General features: G+C 42.3%; 1 protein-coding gene across 4 annotated transcripts in view; it reads right to left on the bottom strand.

Moving 5' to 3' along the window:
* The window catches only part of PDE1C (phosphodiesterase 1C), a 442,200-nt gene that overhangs the window by 393,597 nt on the left and 27,388 nt on the right, over positions 1 to 21,215 (bottom strand). The window lies entirely within an intron of this gene.

The following is a 21,215-nucleotide window of genomic DNA, read 5'->3' as shown; positions in this document are numbered from 1 at the left end:
TAGAATCATACACAAAACAAATTGCTACAAGAAAACAGTTCCATAAGTTTCCACAAAGTCAACACGCAGTACACTGGAACAAAATCTTTTTAAAAAAATCCAATTTCATCTCAAGTCTCCCCTCTTCTTCTCAAGTCTTCTAATATTTATCAACACTAGGCTACCATTTGCTCTCAGTGTTTAGAAAGATTACACTGGACTCTATAGGCAATGCTGCAATTCTCAGATTAACCAATAGATGGTGATATTATTATGAACTACACTATATATAATCCCTTCCATCTGATTTTCAATCCTTCTCAGTAAAGGTACAAGTATAAAAACTAGGTGATAAGCACAAGGGAACTTGTTGTGGCATTTCTAATGAAAACTTTGCTGCAAAGCTTCCAATTATTCTTCTTAAAGAACAAGCATGGGAGGAGCAAAAGAGAGCAGTATGCTGCATGCAGAAAAGATCTCAGATTTGTTTAGGATTTGCATTTAAAATGGAAGGAGATGAGGAGTGGAGAGGAGCTTTGTCCTTTTTTATATAGCTTTATAAAGTATGAAATTCTCAGAGTTTCCCCCCCTCATTTGCTTTCTACAGTGAAAATTCCAGTCTGGTTTCCCATATTCTTCCTGAAAGACACTCTGGAGAAGTGATGAACTGGAAGGTTTGGGCCATTACAATCATTATGCAAATGAAACCTTTGTAACTGAGAAGGGATTTTTCTCTCCAGCGTGTTTGAAATACTTTGGAGTTTGTTTGTTTTATTAGGGATTTCTCTTCACTACCACTCTGCAGTAGCATGGATGCAGCATGTGTACTGAAAATGTGCTATCCTAGCAGGAAAGTGCTCTTCTATCAAGCTAACTAGTCCACCTCAACTTGAGGCAGAAGTTGTATCAGCAAGAGAACATCTTCCACCAACATAATGTGGTATGGGCACACTTTAAGTCGATGCAACTTACATTGCTCAGAGGGGTGTTTTTTTCACGCCCTGCCTGAGCAATGTAACAACATTGATGTAGGTAGTGTAAACAAGCCCTAAAATAATTAGCTCAAAAACCTGACCAAACACTTGGGGAGAAAGTACATCTTTATTAATTGAATGGGGGGAAGAAGTAGAGTTTTAAAGGGCTGAAAAAGTAAGTCAGCTTTCACAGAGATCGCTTGTATTTGTAGCTCTGTGTTACCATACATCTCCTTTAAGTCTGTTTCTCTTTAGACACATCCTTTCCTCGACTACAACCTACCCCTTTTTATGTTGTGTTCTGAGGTTATTTTTAAACCAAGCATAAGCCTTGGGCAATTCAAATGAAGAACTAATTTTCAAATGATGTGATCAATTACTCTAAAAATTAGCCCCTAAAATACTGAATGCTCATTTGGACACCTGAAATAGGTAACTGGACACCTAATCAGAGGCTTCCATGTTTTAAAACATTGGAGTGTAATGGACTGTAGCTAAGAATGAGGTTTGAAGTCAAAATTGCCCCCCTTTTAACATATTATTAATGCTACCACTACAACAATAAATTCAAAGCAATTTGGAGAAAGTCCCAAAATGACACTACTAAACTGCTACAGCTCACATAGAAAATAACAAAACATATGGCATATTGGGGTCTAGTCTTCATTCATATGCCTGAAAGCCATTAACATTCATGTATCAGAGAGGTAGGCATGTTAGTCTGGATCTGCAAAAGTGACGAGTCCTGTGGCACCTTATAGACTAACAAATGTATTGGAGTATAAGCAAATTTGACACCATCAGTTTAGGATTAAACAAAGACTGTGAATGGCTAGCCAAGTACAAAAGCAGTTTCTCCTCTCTTCGGCTATGTCTACACTGGTGGCTTCTTGCGCAAGAAAACATCCACACTGCCATGTGGGAGATGTGCTTTTGCGCAAGAGCATCCATGGCAGTGTGGATGCTCTCTTGCGCAAGAAAGCTCCGATGGCCATTTTAGCCATCGGGCTTTCTTGCGCAAGAAATCCCTGCCGAGCGTCCACACTGCCCTCTTGCTCAAGAGCTCCTGCGGAAGAGGGCTTACACCTGTTAAAAAAAGAGCGTAGCTCTTGCGCAAGAAGCCCTCTCTTACCACGCCGTACTGTAAATTTCCTTGCAAAAGAGCAGGCGGGCAGTGTGGACGCTCTGCGGATTCTTGCGCAAGAATGGCCGTACTTGCGCAAGAAGCTGTGAGTGTAGACATAGCCTTCATGTTCACACCTCCATATCAGTTGCTAGAAGTGGGCCTCATCCTCCTTGACTGAATTAACCTCATTATCTCTAGCCTTATTCTGGCCTGCATAATTATACCTGCCTCTGGAAATTTCCACTACATGCATCTGACAAAGTGGGTCTTTTCCCACGAAAGCTTATGCTCTGTTAGTCTATAACAGTGTTTCCCAATTTTATTTGGCCACAGAACCCCTCGAGTTGCCTTATAAAAAACAAAACAAAACAGCCCCTGCCGCATTTAGTTGAGCAAAAAAAAAAAAAAAGTTCTCACCATGCCCTGTTTCTTTAACAGGGGGTGGGGGAGTGCCGGCTCTTCGCAGAACCCTTGCTTTTGCTTCGCGGATCACCAGAGTTCCCCGGAGCATCAATTGGGAAACACTGGTCTATAAGGTGCCACAGGACTTCTTGTTGCATTAACATTCATGAGAGCAATGCCCACCCAAATGGTTTGAAAGTTCCCAATAATCTCCTCTCTAAACCTACTATGCAAATCATAATATATTATTTATATAATATTTTATTATACAAGAGTGACATTGACAAATGATGGCAGAGGGACTCCTATTCAGTGTGTGAAATCCTAGCCCTGCATTCATTGGCAAAACTCCCAGGATTTTACCCTCTGATTTTTACTTTACTTTGTATTTTTTATTCTGCTGTGTCAGGATGGTTGGTCCAGTGGTTAGGGTACTAGCTGAGGACTTTGAATACTCTGTTTCAAGTACCTATTCTGATACTGATTTACTACATGGCCTTGAGAACATCATTTAGCCTCTCTGTGCCTCAATTCCCTATCTGTACAAGGGGGATAACAATACTCCACTACTTCACAGGATCATTGTGAGGATAAATACGTTAAGATTGTGAGATGCTCAAATACAGTAATAAGGGAGGGCCACTTAAGTACCACAGATAAATAGAAGCGGAATGCCTATAGATGCATATCATATCTATTCTGCTCACTCCCCTGCAGGCATAGAAGTCTTTTAGTTGCAGAACCATTTCACAAGGAAGGAAGGAGGAGAGAGGATTTGGGGATATCACTAAATGGGTGTACACTACCGTAGGGCCAACCATTCATAGTGTCCCTTTTTCTAGCCCAAAATATCAAAACAGACATTTAGGGCCAGATCTTTAGCTGCTGAAAGTCAGTGTAACTCTACTGACTACCGGACAAATACATCAATTTACAGCAGCTTAGAATGAGGGCTTTAGATGGTTCAAAAATATTTGTTATTCAACAGATTATACGGATATAATTCTGCCTATGGATGTATCACAATTGAGTTAGCCCTGTGACTATCACTTCCACTACAATGCTATTCATATTGCATGGTAGTATTCTACAAAGTGACTGGAAACGATGGTCACATGGCTTGTTTTGGTGCCTAATAGATTATATGTGAGTGGAAGGCTTTCGAGGTGGTTTTACATAATTAATGCAAAAACTCATAGCATTTCCCTTGTGCTGACCTTCAATTCCAGTCCCAAAGTTGTTTTTGTACTAAATTGTGTACATCTATACTTGTTCCTTAACTTCTGCATTCTACTCCGGAGATGGTTAATCAGTGCTCACTTTAGTATTACCTATTGTACAGCTGGCTGCTGCATTCTAATGGAGGGAAGGCATACTGGGCCCTGGTTGCACAGTTTATGTAGGGCTGCATGATCAGGCAGGCACTTGGGGCCAATTAAGAGCTTGCCAGAACCAGCAGGCTAATCAGTGTACCTGAAGCCCCTTAAGGCCTGATGGGCTATTCTGCCCTCCCTGAAGGGAGGCCTTATAAACAAGCCCTCCCTTCAGGGAGGGCAAAATAACCCAATATCTGAGAGGGAGAGGTTTTCCAAGTGAGAGCTAAGATCTGCAAGTAAGGTAGAGTGCCATGGAGGAGCAGGACAAGCTTGTTCAGGTACCAGAGGAAAGGTACTGGGAGGGATCATTTGGGGACTGACCCAGGAAGTAAGATCCACACGGAGTAGAAGAAACCTTGTCTGTTGCTGCTGCCTTAGGGTCCCTGGGCCAGAACCTGGAGTGCTGGGCAGGCCTGGGTTAGGGTCTGCCTGAGAGACCAGGACTCTGAAGGGGTTTTCACCCCAAACTGTGGATTAGCCTATGGTGAGTATGGCTCAGTAGGCTGTGGCCCTTGCCTCTAGAAAAGAAGAGACTGCATGGAAGGTCACAGCGAGCCTCTGAGGCAAACACTGTCTGCCAGAAATACAGAACCCTCAGGACACAGCCAGAGCTTTGCCACACTATGTAGTTTATAAAGCAATTTCTTCAGGAAGAAAAAGCAGCTATAGACAATAAATGTACAATAACTCCTCATTATAGTAAATATTGGGCTAACATTCCCCTAACTGTGATCATCTATCTTAATGGACAGCAACGCTTCAGTTCCATTCAAAGTCCCTCTATATCTAAAGTACTGTATAATGTAACCACCCATCACAATGGCCACAAGTTGTACCCTTTCTGGTTGTTATTATTAAAATAGCAAGTGTATTATAGGCAGTTTATTCTCAGACTAAAATAGACTAATCAAATATGTGCACTGTATACCAGTTGAAGTATTAAGTCAGTTCTCAAATTAGTTATATTTGTCCAGTGAAGTTCTCTATTTTCTTTTTCAAAGTAGTAGCAATTGCACCATTATGCCGCCTCAAATCAATCAAGCTGTCAAATGTTCTTTGTCAAATATCTCTAGTACAATTCAATCTGTAGTAATAACTCACTAAGACTGACAGATGAAGACAACTGTATATCTTTCCCACTTTGCCATTTGACAAATGAGATGCCCCCCCAAAAAAAGCCACAAATCACTTCTTTAATCAAAAACTAAACAGAAATATTAGTAACACAGTGCTTTAGATAAAACAAGAACACTTTGCACATATGCATATAAGCACACATCATGCAAAGTTTAAACAATCTTCTTTGAGGTTAAAAACACCCTTTTTCTCATGTTCATACACCTCTGCACTTTGCGTGGGGATTCCCCTTGCAACAGTGGAGGGTAACTCAAAGTCACATGTGGCCCATTGGGTTGTGTGTGGCCTGAGAGACATTTTGTTTACCATTGTGCATGCACAGAATTGCCAGATTCCACTGGTTTCCAATCATGCAGATTATTTTCCTACCAGTATTCCTAAAGTGATATGCACATAATGCAAGGGTACATGAAGTGAGGTACATGCTGATTGCACACAATATTGACTGTAGGAGCCATGCACTTCTGTTGTATCCAATCAAAGTGCTTCAATGGTTCATTCTGCACATCCTGCAAATTCTAAATATGCAAGCACAGTTTAGCAAAATTATCCTATCCTGGGAAATTGCTTTGATTATGACTACTTTGCAGCCCACTGAGATAAAGGAGGTCTACTCATGCAGCCTCCTCCTTAGCCTAGGTTGCCCATTGCTGCTTTAAAAGTTTAACTGCCTTATATAACCACATAACTTTTAATAGTTAGTACTGATACGATGGGAGAAATATAAGGCAATAATGCAGACACTGAGGGTACGTTTAAACTCCACCCCTCTTTCAAAAGAGGGATGTAAATTAGACATCAAAATTGCAGGAAATTCAAATCCTGGCTTCATTTGCACTTCATTTGTATAATCGCGTCATGGAGTTTTTAAAAAAAGGTTATTTCAAAAGTGAAACCTCAGTCTAGACGCGGTTCTTTCGAAAAGAAAAGCCTTTTTTGAAAAATCCTGTACTCCTCAAAAAATGAAAGGCTTTTCTTTTAGAAAGAACCACGTCTAGACTGCGATTTCACTTTCAAAGTAGCGTTTTTCAAAAAATGCAGTGACACGATTATGCAAAGGAAGCACGGGAAATTCCAATCCCAGCTTCATTTGCAATTTCAATGTGTCTAATTTACACCCCTCTTTCAAAAGAAGGATGTAGTCTAGACATAGCCCGAGAAATCTATTTATTTTAGGTCACACTGGCCAATTTTTAAAATCACCAGGACCATAAGCAGAAGAAGTATAATACAATAAGAAAAGCGATTCTTGTGAAGTTTCCGATCCAGCTGGAAGTATGGGAAATCTCAGGAGTAAAACTGTCCTTTTGAGCTTTTCACTCCAGGACAGAGACCAAATAGCTCAGATCCTTCAAATAAACATTCAAATTTTACCTGAAGGGAACCTCTAAACCTTTTCATGTTCAGCCATCATTACTGAAATTCCACAGAAGGCTAAGTGAGCTGGTCCCAGAGTCTCTCAAAGAACAGTGTTCTCTACATCGTTAGCACCCCAAAGATTTCTTTTATTCAAGTACAGTAACTTTCAATAAATTTCGGCAGGTCAATAAATGATGTCATCGCCACTACTGTAACTAGCATTAGAGCAGGTGTGTACTACAGGAAAAGGAGTCAGCAGACACTAATTTATGGAGCAGTGAGTGCTGAATGTATGTCCTATGCCAATATTTTGCTGATTAAAAATGTATACCAGAATGACGGATGCCTCTATGGACTAAAGAACCCCCACTTAGTTCTTAAAACTTTAAATTATCGAGATGAAAATTGCAGAGCGTTAATTTAATTTCTCACAGATTTAATCATTATATAGTATTTTGCATTTCCTTAGTGCTTTCCTTTTGAAGATCACAAATCACTTTATCATGGTTCCATTTCCTAATACTCCTGTAACAGAAAATTATCACTATCTACAAATGGTGAAAGAGGCTCAGACTAATCTCATTTTTCCAAACCTACTCTAAATCTGAGAAAAATGTTCATGCTCTCTGCTTAGCTGCTTTTACGTGCATCATGTTAAATCTTATCAGTCATTGGAAGACCACTGTCAAATATGCTAATAGATTAAATATGAAAGGAAATTAAACTGTAGATCAGATAGATTCCTGAAGGAAAGCTGTTTTACTGTGGAAACCTCTTTGCTTCCTCAGGTAGCTTAAGTGTGCATCCTTGAAAGCACATCCCCTAACTATATAAGCATAACCCACTTTTTCCTCCCTAGGTTACTCAGGAGCAGGTCACACCTACAGGTGTGCCTCGGCGCATGATGGTTTTAACATAAAAGGCAATCCCCAGTGATGTTGTTTAGTTGGGGAAACTCTATCCACTCCCTTGCTCATAAAGAACATACAATGGCGGTGCTTTCACCTGGCTGGCCCTGTACACACTTAAGGGTGTTCCTTGGGAGCCTCCAGAAATAAAATTATTCCAGCAATAATCTGGATTTAGCTCCAGAACAACAATTACAAATCATAAATAACATACATCTGATAGATTACAGTAGAAAGAACAACCTTTATTTAACAACTTAAAGAAACACAGTTTAATAGATTAACAGTGACTAACGCTGACAAAGTACACAGAAATCATAGGAACTTATCTATCTGGTATTTGCACTGCTACCATTTATCCCACCCCAGAATGTGCACTGCTCTGGACTCACAATACCATACACTTGCTTGTGTGGGTGCGTTTGAAGATTTTGCAGCTGAAGTGGATGATTCTAGTCTCCTTCTGTGTGTTGGGTGCAGAGTAGTACTTCTAGCCACAGGGATAGCCAAAGGGCAATCAGAAGCAGCCTACTAGATACCAGTCCCAAAGGCTCTGAATCCAAGTCTGTAGCTGCAACCTAACAGCTCCTGGACTGGATAAAACTACTCCACAGCAGCCTGGCTCCTTTTTTCCAAAAACAAAGGGAAGAGTCCACAGACTGCTGAGAATCTCTCTCGACACACATGGAGAGACTCAGACCCCAAACAAAAAGTAAGTTCCTTCCTGGTTTCCTCAAGGGCTCATTGGAATTGTAGTCTCTGGGGATAGATTGCAGCACACAGGATCTTCCCAGAGAATAAGCAGAGGCACCTTTACTAAGGGGACTACATAAGCATAAGATTTCACATCATCTGTGTTCCACTGATAAACGAGAAAATGTTTTCAGAACTAAAAGACTAGGCATGCCAAATAGAAAAGTAGCAGAGCGGCAAGTCTAGTACACATGTAACAGGAGAAAAGCAATTCATTTATTTTATACCAATTTATCCATTTCCCACGGAGACAGATTTACTGACTTGCCTGAAAAGGAGAGGGGAGGTAATCCCCAAGCTTCCCAAAGCTCCAGACATGCACAAGGAGATACCTACTGGTACAGCCCTTCATAAGGTGGGGCCTACTTCCACTTCTTTAATCCCCAGTGTCATGAGCCCCTTTGGAGAGCACAAAAGAACGAACGGTGCTTCCCTGAGCATGGGAAATGCAGTTGTAGCTGGCTTTTATACACAGAAAATTGAGGCCACTTTCAATTTCCCTCTCACACCCTTCGCACACACATAATGGCTGAACATAGTCAGTCTCTTGGTAAAGATTATAAAAATCTATTGGCATTTCAGGACATCGCAGAGATGAACAGAAAGAGGACTCAAACACACAGACTGAGTGCAAGAGAGATGTTTTTATCTAAAAGTCTCGCATCACTACCGAACTAAATGGGCCTGGTCCAGCTCTCATTAGAATCAATGGGAATACACCATTCCACTTCCAGATTTGGGTCAAGCCCTAGGAGAGTAGCGCTCTGAAATTATTGCTCAGCCCAGCCTCACCATTTCACATGTTTATTTCAAATTTATTTAGCACAATCAGGTTACAGCACATTGATTGTGTGCCTTTGGGAATGCACTAATATGACACCAATAAATAAGAAGCGTTTCCACTGTACACTGGACAATCACTGTATGAGATGATGAATTTCAAGAGATTGGAGATGCAACTGTTAAATTAACAATGAAAACAAGAGAAAGAAGCAGATTTTTCCACTCTATCGTGCTTGCAGTTGACAAAAATGAAACAAAACATTGTCAGAGGATTGTAATATAATTCCAATTCAAGTGTATTCATAGGGTACGTCTAGACTACATGCCTCTGTCGCCAGAGGCATGTAGATTAGGCTACCAGACATAGTAAAATGAAGCGGCAATTTAAATAATCGCCGCTTCATTTAAATTTACATGGCTGCCGCGCTGAGCGGACAAACAGCTGATCAGCTGTTTGTCGGCTCAGCGCGATAGTCTGGACGCGCGGGTGTCGACATCAAAGGTATTTGTTGACCACCCAGGTAAACCTCCTGGGATGAGGTTTACCTGGGTGGTCGACAAATACCTTTGATGTCGACACCCGCGCGTCCAGACTATCGCGCTGAGCCGACAAACAGCTGATCAGCTGTTTGTCGGCTCAGCGCGGCAGCCATGTAAATTTAAATGAAGCGGCGATTATTTAAATTGCCGCTTCATTTTACTATGTCTGGTAGCCTAATCTACATGCCTCTGGCGACAGAGGCATGTAGTCTAGATGTACCCATAGTCTGACAATGCAAGTAGGCCTGGTCAAATAAGGGAATATTCTTTTTTCTGTGGGCAAGTTAAATTAAGGTTTGTCAAAATTTTCCATAATAAATTCTAACTTTCTCAGATTTTGAGCACCAGTCAGCCTAGCCCAATCCTGTAGAGCAGTGGTCACCAACCAATAGATCAGGATTGAAACCTTTGACAGGTGATCCTGACAGGTTTGGCCAGGAGACTATCCAGTGCCAGCGCTTCATCTGCCCCACTCAGCACTGCCATGCTGCTCCTGCCCTCTACATTGGAGGTGTGCCCCACCCCTGGGAGCCTCCTGTTTGCTGTGCAAAGCACGGAGAGAAGAGGAGGGGGGGGGCTGATGTCAGGGTGCCCCATCCCCACCCTATACCTCATATCCACAGAGCAGATGGGGGCAGGGATGGAGAGAGTTTGCTGTCTGCATTTGGGAGTGGTGCAGGGCCAGGGTAGGGAGAAGCCTGCCTTAGTCCCCTGCACCACCACCCAGAAGCCACCTGTGGTAAGTGGTGCCCAGCTGGCACCTGCATTCTGAACCCCAGCCGCAGTCCTGAACCCCTCCTGTACCCCAGACCTCTGCCCTAGCCCTTAGTCCCCCTGCACCCAAACTCCCTCCCAGACCCTGCACCATGAACCCCCGCTCCTGCACCTCAACCCCCTACCCCAGGCTCAGCTCAGAACCCCTCCCACACTCTAAATCCTTTAGCCCATGATCAGTATCTGCATCCACTCCCCTGCACCCCAAACCTCTGCCTCCAACCTGATAAACATGAGTGAGGATGGGGGAGGGAAGATGGAGTGAGCCAGGGCAGGGCCTTGGAGATAGGGCAAGGTTGTTTGGGTCTGAAGTAGATCCTGGATTGCACTTAAATTCAAAGGGTGTGTCTAGACTACAGGGTTTTTTCAAAAAGAGTGGCCTTTTTTCCAAAACAAAAAAAAAACAAAAAAACTTTCCCTGCATCTAGACTGCTGCCGCGTTTTTTTCAAAAGTAAATCGAAAGAACGCAGCAGTTTGACTGCAGAAAACCTCATTTTATGAGGAAGAACGCCTTTTTTCAAAAGTGCTCTTTCAAAAAAAAAAAAAAAAAAAGGTGCTATGTAATGCAAACTGTGCTTTTTCAAAAGAGCATCCAGACTGCCTGGGTGCTCTCTTTCGAAAAAGCAGTTTGCTTTTTCAAAAGTACTGGTTGTAGTCTAGAGGCTCTTTTTCGAAAGAGGCTTTTTCAAAAGTATCTTTCAAAAAAGCCTCTTTCGAAAGAGGCTTGCAGTCTAGACGTAGCCAAAATGATGTCATGCTTAAAAAGGTTAGAGACCACTGTTGTCGTTAATTTCACAGCACTATCACCAGGAGCACTTATAGGCACTCGGGGAGAAAAATCCTTGTTCAAAGTGGCTGCAACCTTCAGAGCATACATCTCTACAGCCTTCCACATGGTATAGCCTTTGTACCTGTGTTGCGAGTATAATTTGCTATCACTAAAATAAGAAGGAGGTGTTAATTTACATGGAGGTGCAAATGATTATGCAAGGCAGTGGAGAATAAGATCCTTAAAGTAGAATTCTACTCTGAAACATTAAAAAGTGATTAAATATTGTGGCCAGGTCCTTGCTCGGGCCCTTGTCCTGGGACACCTTCCAGTCCACAAATCACCAGGAGACCCTCTTCTTGATGCAGTCACCTGTGCCTTTATTGTCAATTTCCTTCCTATTTACAGAGTCTTTAGAAGTCAGCAAACCTTACCTTCACCATCTGCCTGGGAGCACACTCAGCCACACCCTGACCCCCTGCTCCCTTTCTGGGCTCCTTCCTCTGCTTTATATTGCCCTCTGGCTAATGAGGCCCAGAGCTGCTTCAATTAGCCCATCAGGCCTGGGCTTGCTCAGCTGTCTACAATCAGCCAGGCTACAATGGCAGAGCTCTGGCTTAGCCAGCAGTCTTTCACAGTATGTTCAATAAGCACAATGCTGCCACATTCTCATTACATACTAGAGGACCCTTTGGGCAGCAAGTAAAACAAATCAAATATGGTTCTTCACTCTCTATCTTTCAACTCAATGTTGAAGGACTATCAGCTGAAATGGAGGATCTTGCAGTTTGTTTGAGTCAACATTATCTGTCTCCAAGAAATGCATGCTGATGGGAATATGGCAGATCCACTTATGTGAAATCAGATACTGATTATGTGGAGATCTTACCAACTACTTTGCCTCACTGGAATATTTTAAGAGTTGCTCAGTTTAAGTTGTGAATGTTTAACCTTCTGACAAAGCCTGGAACAGCCCACCTTTTACTACTATTTCAACATCCATCACCTTTCATGGAGCTACAGAGAATCTGGGGGGGGGGGGAGAGGAAGAGATCTCAGACTTCTATAATAAGAATGACCAGACAGGGTCAGACCAAAAGTCCATCTAGACTCCAAGATCTCTCTCTTGAGCAGTTGTAGCCAAATTAGTCTCCATCATATTGTATGTGTAGTTTGGGATTATTTTTCCCATGTGTACTACTTTACATTTATTAAAATTAAATTTCATTTGCCGTTTTGTTGCCCAATCACTTAGTTTGTTGAGTTTTTTTGAAGATCTTCACAATCTGCTTTAGTCTTACCTATCTTGAGCTGTCGAGTATCATTTACACATTTTGCCATTTCATTTACCCCTATCTCTGACTGCCTAGGGTCATGCAGGAATCACCTTTTTCTCTCCAAATGGTGGAAGCAGGGCTACTCTCCTGGCCTCAGTTGGGTCACTTGAGCAGGGGGCCAACTGTTATCAGTCTCCTATAGAGTTCTTGGAAACCTTCAACACAGTTGGCACCACCCCATTCTTACTTGGATAGGAATTATGATCCATAGTAACTATTATTCCTACATTGAGGTGTAAATACATAGAACAGACAGGAAAAAATACTCGGAGATGGCTGGTAAGTACATGAGAAGAGCATGGTCATTCACAAAGAAGCTTAGGAGCAACACAGAAACCATACAAACTGGTGTACCACCACCGAGAGTCGTGACTTCTTTATAACTCAGAGAGGAGACATAGACCTGACTGACCTCTTGTAGCACTACATGGAAGATCCAAAAAGCAGCGCAAACACCACTGTGATAGAATATACATCACCCCTACACGCTACAGTACCATGTTTTTTGTACAAGGTATCCTTGTAAGACAAAAATCTGAAAACTTACAAAACTCACACATACAGTGTGGCAACACTTATGTGAAGTTACAAGATTTTCCTGTATGATGTTCAAAATTCGCATAGCACCAAATTGGTCAAAAAGGCCTGTCTTACACAGGGGTTGCTAGATGGTTTAACCAAAAATACTGAACACCCCCCCCCCCAAAAAAAACACCACCACCACCACCACCACCACCACTGGGGAAAAAAAATTCTGTTGAGTAAAAAAAAAGGGGGGGGGGGAGACCAAAGTTGTTGAGCAAAAAAAAAATTAAAAAACATGGCCCTTTTAAGAGGCTTTTTTGCCAGCAGTCATCTTGTTTTTCTGCTCCAGCCACAAGACAGCTCTTCTGAAGAACCAGGTAAGCAGAGGGGTGAAGGATCTGGCGGGGGGGAGGGCTGGTATTTTCTGATTTTTTTTTTAACAGACTGTCTGGGTCAATACTGGACACCTGGCAACCCTCTTGAACAAAAGTTTATATTTGCCTTGATTTGCCTTTGAGTAGTAAACAGAGTCAACATGCAGCAAGGGAAAACAGCGGAAGCTCAGATCATTAATACAGAATATGGTTTTGTGTGTGTGAAATAAGTTAATTAATATGAACATATACACATAACTACATACACATATACAAACATTCTACCACTTTATACAAACCTTTGTGTTGCATTGCTTACAATTTTGCATTTTCTTGCCTGTGTCAACCCAAAGACAAGCCTTCTGTTTTTGAGGTCACATTGGTTGAACAAACTCAAAGATTATCAAAACACAGAACATAAGAACTGAATGATTGTTTTAAAACAAATGGAAAACAATGTCAGATGTCCCAAGAGTGTCCAGTTGGTAAGCCTCTCCTGTATAACCAGTGCACCCCAACTCAGAGGGGAGCAATAATTTTTGATGGGGACCACTCCAAGAATTTGAAAAGTGATCAATGGCCACACTCTTCCATATCAATGGAGGTGGTGTAGAGTCTGGGATGGAGGTCGGATGCAGAAAGGAGATTGCAGTAAGAGATTGGAGTGCAGGAGAGGATGTGGGAGAGAATTTGGGTAAAGGAAATAGTTATGACCTGGGTTAGGTAGATTAAGGTGTAGAGGTCTGGGTTGTGACATGGGGGGTGTAGGAGAGGTGAACTAGGGTGAAGGAGAAGGTGGAGGAGTTTGTGCTGTGCCCATTCACAAATGTTTTGTGCTTCAATACTAAGAGGAAACAAAAGAACATGAACTGAATGATACATATGAAATCCATCATTCTTTCATCATCGCTAACCTTTTCACAGAGGCTTTTGAGTTCTGCAGTTATGAAAAATTATGGGACATACTCTCTTTCATCAACAGGATCCTTGGCAGCAGTGTACAGCTCCAAGAGCTGGCCCATATGCAATCAAGTGGGACCACAATTACAGCTGTTACCAGTGTGGGAATGTGCCAGCTAGCCAGAATACAAAGGGCAGGTGTTTGCCCCCAATTATGCAAACGCAAGGATGTACCCTTTGCCTATTGCCTTCCACTGCCTCAGTCTGATTTCCAAGGTCCCTCTTGGGAACTGACAGGCTCCTCTTTCCTAATCACCCCAGAGTTCAGAGACTCCCCAGCACCCTTCCTAAAGCTGGCTTCTTACTAAAAGGAATTAGCTCCAGGGCAAAAAAAAATGCCATTGCCACTCCCTCTGGCAGTTCCATATTCTGCTTTATAGTTCCTTGATTCTCCTCTGATAATTCCTGCTAGAGACCTGAGCAACATCCTTTGCCTCAATTCAGGACATCAAGTCCAAGGCTCAGAAGCAGGGAATAAGAACATCCACATGTCTCCGAGGGGCTTCCCAATGAGCAGGATATTCCATAATTGGCCACCTGAGTGTTTCTCATCTTTTCCTGGGATGCAGCCATTACCAGCCACTGGCAGGGAGAAGCTCATGGACTAAATGGGACACTCATTTGATCCACTATGTTTTGTTTTGACACAGGAATTGTCATTCATTTAGTGTGCTTTAAAGCTTATTTGTGACATTTATAAACACAAAATTTTAATCACTAGCCCATTTTATTTCCTAAAAACACACTTTATGAAGCTACAGTAGATGCAAAGAAAGCTAAATAACTCATGAAAAGCAAACAACAAAACTGATATTGAGTCACTCTTCCCATTAAGGAGTCAAAAGATACTGCAGATCATCATATTATTTTCTAGATATTACTCATTTTATGATTAATCCAAATGAATTTTGCCTGCTTGAAATTCAGTGTGATGCTATAACGTAGTATCACAAAGGATTCTAGGGAGAGTCTCATATTTCTAAATATAATCAATCTGTTCCTTCAGAATAAAAAGTCACATGAGCTAGTTCCAGATGGTGACATTTGTATAAGCAAAGTCATTAGAAATCATGAACCTCAGTGAAGCATGCTGCAAACATGGTATTAGGCTGGCCTGTATAGAATCCACACAGGTGCTTTGTTTTCCATGTAGTGGTGGAAAACAAATTGCTGACAACAATTTGTGGAAAACAAATTGCTGACAACCCACAACTTCTCAGAGTGCTTTTCATTTTTAACTAAAAAAAAACCACTAAAAATAAGCAAACCAATGTTAATAAAATAAAAACCCTTGCACTTATAAAACCATCAACTCTTGAGACTTCTGATTGGCATTGTCAAAGGAACCTGAGACAGGTAGGTGCCCAACTCCCAGTGGGCCTTGGGTGCACCATTCCTTTAGATTCCTTAGACAAATCTCAGTCTCTAGATCTAAACCTTGCATCTGCAGCTTTCATGACAGGCTAGACAGTTGATATTCGACAGCCCTCCAGGAACTGGTTGGTTGTTTGCAAGACAATAGCTTGCTGTGGTACATGATTCATTTGCACAAACCTATTTTTACTGAAATTCCACTGGTGGAGAATCAAAAAGGTCTGTGAAACTCAGGTTACATTAACAGCTTTGGGGCCTTCACCCCCATCCAATCCAAACACTTTTGAGATTTGGGAGCAATTTGGGTAACTTCAGCAGTTCCCTACTTCCGTTTCATTTCCCCGTACAGAAGATCTGGGGTGTAACAAGTAGGCCCCGCCTGATGCTAGGGTTTCTCTCAGAAGCTCTTGAATACTGTGGAGTGTTCAAACCTCACTCTTTTTTGGGGCATGACAATGTCCCCGAGAATGATAAACTCTCATAGCCTGTAAAACTGAGGAAGCCCAAGATTATGAAGTTTACACTGAACATTAAAGGGGCTCAGCAGAGAAACAATTCATTACTGAAATTACTACCTTCTACTGATGGAAGTAGGGCTATGGACACTCCTGTACAAAGAGAGAGTTTGAGGGGTCTTATACTGCTGAAGAAGCAGCTATGACAGCCTACATGTCAACTCTCTGAAGTGTACTGTATCCTGTACAGTTCCCAAGTACTCTTCTTCCTTTAACTCTACGGGATTTAAAAATCTGGATTTGAATTTTAGATCCCAACGGAAATAGAAACCCAGTTACAAAGGATATGAACTTCCTCAAAAGTTCCAAAGTTTTGGTTTGGGCCTATCAATCTGTTTTTCTTTTAAGGAAGAAGTTCTGCTTTATTCCAATCATCCACCCAACTGTCAAAAATCAATTGATTCACTAAGCAAGTTCTTTAGAGTGTATCTTATATTAGACATTTGAGTCACCTTTCATATATTAGAATGGGGAGGCCATCATTTGAAGCTTCAAGCTATTCCTAAGCCTATCATATTAGTGTGTGTTTTGTATCCAAATGCAAATATGAATGGCTTAGTGTTGAAACTGCTTCCCATTCAACCCTGCACCAGAAACACACCAAAAACAACCTGGAATGTCCATGTTTTTGGAGCACTCACACCCATTGTAGTGCTTTGATGGGCATAATGGAAGCCTGGTTGATTTGAGAAATATCACCTTGAATCAAATGTGTACACTGATTTACAAATACATTTTGGATCAACAATCCAAAAGCAAGAGCTACCAACTCTGAGCGAAACCATTGTATTTTCAAAAGCGAGGGGGAAAAAATCCCCTCTTTATGCATTATGGCCAGCTGAATCAGCTATAAAAAAGGGAAAGCAAAGGAGGATTCAGATTACATTGTTTTTTGCATTTCCATGTTTCTAAATTTGCCTACCTGCTTCTGAAAAAAAAGTGTAGACAAATACCTTCACAGCTAAAATGATAGAACCTAACTATGGGAAAATCTACTAAAATTAGCATTTTTATAAGATTCCATTCAATTTACATGCCTGCAAAGTACTGAAAAGACCTTATTAAAAATAAGCTATATTTGCAAATAAATGCTAAAATTCTATAGGACATGGCTGTTCCTTAAGAAGCAAAAAAGTAGCATCCACACTTGTCACCCTAATTGTTACCATTTCCTTTGTGTATCCATTAACAAATAGCTAGTTCTGCAAAGAGCCAGTGGTCATTGTGAGGACTCCAAATACTAACTGCATAGAAAAATAAAGGCGTGGAGTCCACACAAATGAGTGGTTTGTTTTATTAGTCCACAGGAAGCAGGTCCAGACTCTCCACCACCCGGTATATAATCATTAAAAACATAATGGAATGACAATGTCTTCTGTTTCCAGACACTGTCCTAATGAAAACAAATGCAGAGCAAAATGCGCTAATTTTAGAACAGTATTTGCCTTCTGATGCTTTCCAAGTGGGAAGACTACGTCTACCCCTCATCCTTAGCAAAGGTATTGAAAAAGCCATGTCCTATAGAATTTTAGCCTTTATTTGCAAATATAGCTTATTGTGGATCACTGACATTTAGTAATTTAATCAACAAAAAGACGTGCTCTATAAAGTGACTGAGATAATGATAGAGGAGCTGAAGGGACACACAGCTTTCAATTATGCCAATGTAGAAAAATGCAATATGGCTGATGAAAACAGCCACCGCTATGTGTTTTTTACCTGCTTTTTTCCTTAGGTATAGCAGCATAATTAAATTGTGTCTTCCTTTTCTTGGCTATTGAAGGACCAAAGAAGTGAGAGGAAGCCCTCTCATCCCTGAAAGACATGGGATGCTGAGTGTTGAAAAATGGATCTCTTTCCCCACTATTTGTGAGGTGTTTGAGTTAAATAAAATTATTAAGAAAAGGAAAGCTAAAGAAAGGATTTCAATGGCTAGCCTAAAAATTCTCTCCCCTCCAAATTCCTCAGAAATCAATTTCCTTGGTATTTGTAAGATGATCATATACATTCTACAACAACCCAAAAAATCTTTGAAGAAGTAGGAAATAAGAAACCTGACTTATTAATGTAAAGAATTAGCAGGGGGAAAAAAATCTTGTCAGGCGTTTTACACATGCATGCGCACGCACACAAAAGAGGACACAAATCCAATTGATGCTTGTATCTTGGCAACAGAAAGAGATTAGAAACTACATTTTTTTTAAAAAATGAAAGCTCAAAATTTGTAGTATATTGGAAAGTGAAACAAATATGTTGATTGACATTAAATCGACAACCTGGATTTGTTACAGCTATTATATGCTACAGTGATAATGTCCAGCCAAAGAGCAGCAGCACTGTCTGAGCAAAAGGAAAGGAAGAGTGCAAGGGAGAGCACATGCCCAACCATTAAATAATATTTCCTTTAAAACTGGATCCATTAACCTGGCTGTGTGGATTCTTTTGTGTATGTATCCTGGAAAGTAATGAGACTAAGTTAAAAATCTCTTGGCATTGCCAGAGGGATTATAGATACAACATCAGAGTTGCACAGGCTTCACAAACATTTAACCTAGTGGGTGGGGGTGGGAAAGGATAGAAGTTCTTCTTGGAATAATTTTTCCAACAGATTCATTAGACAGTTACCATGGAAACTTTTTTTTTCTGTTGGTAAAGTATAGCCTGGCAATCAGCTCCTGTGGGTGTGACCTCTTGGCTTTGAATTTCGTAATGCTAGTAAATGAGGTCCCACTTGAATTACTTGTGGGCACCTTTATTCTCCTGAAGAGTATTATTAAAAACATATACCATGCTGTTGTTCTGAGCGTGGATGTAGCACAAAAACTTTCTAAAGAAAACACTTATGTAGCCATGAACAGCGGAAGGAAATGCACTAAATGCTAACCCACAACTCACATAGGTTACCGCTGTTTTTCCTGTGGAAGATATACCCTCAGCATATCTACACCAGTAGTTTGGGTATTCCAGCTCAGGCAAGGTAAGTATTCCTTATTAAATAAATATCTCCATAAAGAGGGATACTCTGTTTCCTTGTTGCAACCCTAGGGATTTCCTCCTTTTAACCCTCTCACCAGCACAGCAGCCATGAGACTCCAACGCAGGCTGAGAACAGGAGGACAACAGAACAGACTGACTAGAAAGGTCAAGGACGCTCCTTCACTGGAGATTTTCAGAAGGCAGCTGGATAGCAATCTGTCTTACATGGTTTACCCACGACAAATCTTTTTTGGGGGCAGGGCATTAGAGTAAGCGACTCTTGAGGTCCCTTCTCACCATATAATTCTATCACAGAGGGATGACTAACAACTCTCACTCAGTAGGCCTTTGGGGGTTGTTGACTCCAAGCATTGACCCTGCCATCTTCATAGTATACCTAGGCCTAAGCCAACCAACCCGGGGAATAAAAAAGTGGGACTTGAACTAATGACCAATACAAAGCACCCATTATAACCTCTGCCTCATATGCCTCCATCATAAAACTTTATACCATTCATACCACTCAATTTGGTGGGACCATATGATTCTCCATTGTGTCTGGAATGCAGTAGCTCTACATCATGTTACAAATCTCACTGCAGAATATATTACATAGAGCAATACAGAAAGTCAGTTCAATGGTACTCTGGGAAACAAGTGTCCTGGTTACGTCTACACTGCATGCTAATTTCTAAATAAGCTATTCTGGAATTTATTTTCCAGAATAGCTTATTTCGAAATAGCACTCCTACACACAAAAAGCGCATCACAATAGCGCTTAGCTATTTTGAAATAGAGTGTCAATGCTGATTGGACGCCAATTCGCATTTAAGGACACCCAGAACCACTTCAGGCAGGGCATCAGGTCAGCAGTTACTTAAAGCATGCTGCTGTACAGTCATTTCTGAGGTTCTTCTCCCGCTTGCCTACCTCTCTAAGGGGAAGCAAAGCATACTCCCTGTGTGTTTTGGTTGCCCTGTTGGACACCACAACACTCCCAGCTATGGAGCCAGAGCTGCCCCATGGCACGCAACGGCTCCTGACTGTTGTGCTGCAGTTTATGTAGCAGTTTCTGCAGGCTGCCCTCCTGGTCCTGCAAGAACGCAACACCCATCTGTTTGAGGAGACCCTCAACCACTCTTTGGGAATGCAGTTCTTCCAGCTGCACCCCCTGTGCACTGCCGCTTCTAGCAGCTGGACACCAGTTCTGACTGGTGGGACCAGCCATGATGAAGCGGTGGGAAGACAAGCAGTGGCTCCAGAATTTTCAAATGAGGAAGGAGACCTTTCTGGAGCTATGTGCCTGGCTTGCCCCTTCCCTCACATGATGGGACACCCAGATGAGACCTGTCATCCCCCTGCAGAAGCAGATCACCATCACTATTTGGAAGCTCACCATGGCAGACAGTTGCCGATCCATCAGGAACCAGTTTGGCATGGGGAAGTTGACCATCGGGGCCCGCATCATGCAGGTACAGTGCTCTTGGGCTGGAGTCCCAGGGGGCAGGAGGGAGTACTGGAAAAGGGAACCCAAGGGAAAGGGTGGGTTGGGTGTGGGTGTGGGGGGGAAGCCCACTTCCCCGGGAGGTTCTTCAGTCCCACCCTCACGCAGCTCTGCCAGAGGAGTGGGCTACATAGGGGGTGGCTCCTGGTGTGGTTAGAGGGGAAAGGGTGGGCTCGGGGACCTTCCAAGGGCTCTTGCACCCCTCTGATTCTCTGTTTGTTTGTCTCCTTCTGCAGATGGTGAGGGCCATAAACACGATCCTGCTGTTCAGGGTCATCCGCCTCAGTGATATGGACCCCATCATCGCCAGCTTTGCCACCATGGGCTTCCCCAACTAGGGGGAGGGGCTACTAACAGCACCCACATCCCCATCCGGGCCTCTGACCACCAGGAATCTCTCTACGTAAACTGCAAGAGATACTTCTCCATGGTCCTGCAGGCCCTGATCAACTACTGCGGGCAGTTTACTGACATCTGTGTCGGGTGGTCAGGGAAGGGGCACGACCCCCACATGTTCCACATTCCAGTCTCTTCCCCAAGATGGAGGCCAGCACTTTCTTCCCCAGTTGCACCATCAGGGTCAGGGATGTGGACTGCCACTGTACATCACAGGGGACGTGGCCTACCTTCTCGTGCCATGACTCACAAAGCCCTACCTTGACCCCAGCAAGGACCGTTTTAATGCCAGGCTGGGCAGGGCCTGCATGCAGGCAGAGTGTACTTTTGAGTGTCTCGAGGCCCATTTCTGATGCCTCCTGACCCGTTTGGA

This window comes from Pelodiscus sinensis, chromosome 2, assembly GCF_049634645.1.
Source record: "Pelodiscus sinensis isolate JC-2024 chromosome 2, ASM4963464v1, whole genome shotgun sequence".
Lineage (NCBI taxonomy): Eukaryota > Metazoa > Chordata > Testudines > Trionychidae > Pelodiscus > Pelodiscus sinensis.
The sequence above is the reverse complement of the archived record's forward strand: the minus strand, read 5'-3'. Positions and strand labels throughout refer to the sequence as shown.